Genomic DNA, 4,875 nt, shown 5'->3' on the forward strand with positions numbered 1-4,875 from the left:
TAAAATCATTATTTGAAAAACTCATCTAGCATAACTGAAATCTAAATTACTTCAAAATTTAATCATTTTTAAAATGTAATATAGTTGTCTTGCATATTATAAAGACATGAACTGATCCTGGTATCTTGTACATATCTTAAAATTGGAGGGGAAATAAAGTGATTGGTATAAATAAAGTATGAAATTGAAGTGTGATCAAGTTCAAAGTGTGTGAATTAACATTATCTTCCTCACTATAAAAATACACAAACTATAAATGAAAATGTGACATGTAAAACTCTGTAGTTTACCTCATTATATTCAGGGTCTAAGCAACATATTAATAATCAATGATTTTGGATTGATCAGGTTAAATTCATGTATATGGGTACGTTTATTAAAATAAAATTTGTTTCAGAAACAAAAGAACTACCTGATAATGAGATCATAAAGGAACCTTACTCCATAAGTTTTTTGTAAGGGGATGGTTGAAATGTGAGGATACAAATAAAAGGTTAGACAAAAATGATGAACTGATCTCTTCCAATGTCAAAGACTTCATCAAGGAACACAGAGACATCATTAGTTTGAAGACAGAAAATGTAAGCAAACGAGTTGAAAACTCCATTGAAGTCAAGGTAAAATTTTTAAACATTTATTGTAAATTTATACAGTATAAATCACAGTAATTTTTTTAAAAGTAAATTGAAATTATTTTAATATTTGAAAGGTGTAAATTTATTATAGTATTACAAACAGCTGTTTTTAATTTTTATAAATTCATAACATTTTGTTATGAATTTTCTTAACATGTTTGTTCTGTTTTCGTGTTAACATTTTTTTTTTTTTTTTGTTTTGGATTTTATTAGATTATTTCTCTCATAATTAAATTGGCTAATTTTTATAATAAAATTGTTACATCTGTTAGTCATTTAACAAATTTATCTTATTTCTTACATAAAGAAATGTGTTTTTTGTTAACCAAATTTTTCTGTTTTTGGATAGATATCATGCAAACTACAGGAGATAAATGTCTGGAACTGTTTTATTCCATTTTTCGGGTCAGAAAATATATGAAATCTTCAAGTTTTTACCCCATTTTTAGAGCCTTACAAGTTTCACTTTGAAGTCATTTCATCTGTGGAAATGAAATCCGGGCGAAAGTTTTCGCTAGTCCATTCAATCAAACGGGGAGATGCACAACTAGATATTACAACAGTCCTAAATCCAAAATTTCAACATTCTACGGCTAATTGTTTTTGAGTTATGTGAGATACATACGTACAGACATCACGCCCAACTAGTCAAAATGGATTCTGGGGTGGATAAAATGCATTTCCGTTGATATCTGTAAACTGAAATCTTTTTGCGATTACAATACTTACAAAGTAAAAATTGGCAAGAACAGTTTAGTAATCTGTGCTTGAGGTCTGTTGCAAAGTTTTTACCAATTATTTTAAATATTTAAATATATAGATGTTTAGAATCCAACCTGAATTAATATGAATTTCTTGCACAAAGTTTTATTTAATTGCCTCCAAGATTTGCAGTTTAATTAATTAAAAATACGTGGATTAATGTGGCTTGACTGTTAAATTATTTTGAGATGTTTCAAAACCACTTAAGACACACTTTATTCTTAAACCAATGTACATTTTAGACTTATGTATGTTAAGCCTTTTTAGCAGATTTCCAAACAATTTGGAAATCGCTACTGCCTCCAATCTTGTTTATTTACATAACACGTATATGTATGTATAACATTTTTTCATCCGCTCTATGGAAGGCAAATCTTAACCGATTTTGAAAAAACTAGATAGGGTGAAGTAAATCTATTGAGAATAGAGCCTCGTTGTTCTTCAAGCGAATTGGTTCACAGGAACTGGAGTTAAAAGAAAAAAAGTATTTTTGGATGTTTTCAAGGTTATGTAAAGCAGGAAATCTGTTGTCATGGAAAGAGTGCTGGAACGAGTTGTCATGTAACGATCACCTAACTACTAACATTTCCATAACAACTGTTTTTATATTTAAATTTTATTATTAATAATATTAAAGGTTGAATCATCAACCTTGCATTTTGTGATTTCACTATCATAAAATATATAAATAATTTATTTAAAAAATAATAATCAGCTATAAAAAGATTAATAATTGAATTTTTTAAGCAGCTTGATATGCGCACTCTTCCAGTTAAGTAAGTAAATAATGATTAATTTAAATTAATACATATACTAATTATAGCATTAATTTAACTAAAACTTCTTTTCAGTATTTGTTCAAAATAATTATCTTTTCCTTTCACTGATGTTTTGTTTTGATATATTATATAATTATTTTGAGCATAACTCAATTTTATTTCTGACCATATGAAATTATGTTATTTTAAACATAACCATTAAACGATTAACGCATTGATTCCCAACGTGGTCCAGGTGGACCCCCAGGGTTCCATGGGAGACTTGTCGGGGGTCTACGTTGGCGTGACAAAAAAATGGGGGTTCACAATTCGTAAGCGGGGGTCCACGAAAATTCATCTGGTTGTGATAGTGAAAAACTAAAATGTTGTCAAAATCAGATTTGATGATATTCTGACGATGGAAATACCACCATGGATCATAAATCCATTTGATGAAATGGAAGTGGAGAATGTGATATTACAAGAGGAGCTACTCGAGCTTAGCACTAATCAGGAGCTGAAGGTGAAATTTAAAAGCGGGTATCAAACATTTTGGCTGCAGGCAGAAATACCAGAAAAATATCCTGGACTGTGGGGAATTGCGAGAAAGCTTTTGATAGCGTTTCCCTCGTCATATCTCGTTGAAAAAAGTTTTAGTGTCGTTACAAATCTTTTATTAAAAAAACAGAGCAGATTCAATATCACAGAACAGGGAGATTATGCTTATTCCTAACAAAACTGAAGCCAAATGTTGATAATTTGCTGTTAATCCATCAAGTACATCCCTCCCATTAAAATTGTAACTATTTTGTGATTTTCATTGTAGAAGTTACATTACGTTATTAATGTTTAATTTTAATTATATTACGACAATTTTATTATATTACATTGCAATATGAATTGATTGCTTTCTTGTGTTGTGAGTAGATGTCAAAAATGTAAAGTTGGATGGAAGCATTTTTTTTTATTGGCCAACTTTACTTTTTTGATATCCACTTACAGCACAGTCAATCAAAAATTAACAAATCAATTCTCACTTTTTTTTCGGAAGCTGTTAGTTCGTAGAACTCAGCCGTAACGCAAATTTTCATAGTTAGATCTAGTCTTCATATTTTCCGTAAACTGGAATTATGGTAGAAATGTAGCTGCAGCGGGTCCACCGGAACAAGGTAAATTTTGAAAGTGGTCTATGAGAAAAATAAGTTTGGGAACCTCTGGATTAAAGAAATGTTTTTAAACATGGAGACGATCCTTTGGTAATGTCTCCATAACATTTGATTTCCAAAGTCTTTGATTTCCTGAGTCTTTTATTTCCAAAGTATACACGTTTAGATTGTAACTCAAATCTTTTATAAATTACACTCCCATTACAATTACAATATAATTAATAATATTCATATGTTAAAAAATAATCATTGCCTCTTTAAGTAGCTGAAAATTAATATTTATTAAAGAAAATCTTAATATTAATCTTTATTAAAGAAAAACAATTTTTATCTGGAAATGATTTGTGTTAATCATTTCCAAGTAATTGGCAGATAAGGGGTAAAGATGAAAGAAATATAAATAATTATTCTTTATTTTCATAATCCAAAATATTTATGTTACTGTGATTTTTGTACCTTATTTCCAGGGGAAGAAGAAGCCGCAGAGCTGTTAATTCTGCACCATATCAGAGGCCAACGCCGTTTGAAAATTTACATTCACTCAGTCCAATCAGGACCAGGTATGTTAATATGTTATCTTTTTCATTGCAGTACTTTAAGCTCAAAATTGTTCATAATTTTCCATAATCTATGTAATACTGACACAAGCTTCTTAAACTTTCAGCAAAGAAATGAAAATGTAACTGACCCATAGATGCCTTTATAGCTGACCTTTATAACTTTATAACTGAATAAATCAGTTTCTAATCTAGCAAAAAATAATTTTAACACAAGTATACCATAAACTACATCAAGAAAATATTTTAATTCATCTAACACACTTTAACTCGTCTTTCTATTCTGTGAAAGTATTCTGTAAAGTATACCTCGACACTACTTTTAATTAACATATTTAAGGAAATTTTAACTTTTCTATTTAATTATTTTTTATTAATGATGATGAATTATTAGACTATAATTAATTATTCATTACCGTATCAGTAAATACTACCTCTTTTTTGTCATTCAATTTAAATTATGTACATTACTCTAATAATTGTCATTCGGAGCTTGTCTTCTCTTTTGCTTTGTTTTTTATTGTTAGTTTTTATAATTGGTATTATTGGATATTGTAATTCATTTTGGTGTCATTAGCTGTGCTATCCACTATTATGTAATATACAGTCCTTTTTTATTCGCGGAATTGTTATTGTTTATTTGGATTTATTTTATTATATTACTTAACATTTTCATTAATTCTAACAAGTAATTCTTTATATAAGTATATTCCTAAATAGTTAGTCGCTGATATAAAGAAACCCTTTTTTCCTTTTAGTTGGAAACGATTTTTGTTAAAAAAAGTTTATAATTAAGCAGATGAGATAAGGCAAAACAAGAAGAATTGTAAATATTTACTTTTTAATTCTGTAATTTAAAAATATATATGATACTATTATTTTTATATAATTTATTTATTTTTAGGGCAAGACCCCACAAAGCTGCTGTTACTTCTACACCAAACCAGACGCCTCAACCAGTTCAAAACTTAGCTTCGGGCTCTCAGCTCATAACCAG

The 4,875-nt window shown here is 28.8% G+C and overlaps 1 long non-coding RNA gene across 1 annotated transcript; it reads left to right on the top strand.

Moving 5' to 3' along the window:
- The first annotated feature begins 493 nt into the window (after window positions 1-493).
- Window positions 494-4,875, top strand: LOC142331409 (uncharacterized). The gene is made up of 3 exons (XR_012757990.1): window positions 494-617; window positions 3,789-3,881; window positions 4,783-4,875. It is a non-coding gene; the product is annotated as an uncharacterized LOC142331409 (long non-coding RNA).

The sequence above is a fragment of the Lycorma delicatula genome, chromosome 10, assembly GCF_047948215.1.
Source record: "Lycorma delicatula isolate Av1 chromosome 10, ASM4794821v1, whole genome shotgun sequence".
NCBI classification, from domain to species: Eukaryota; Metazoa; Arthropoda; class Insecta; order Hemiptera; family Fulgoridae; genus Lycorma; species Lycorma delicatula.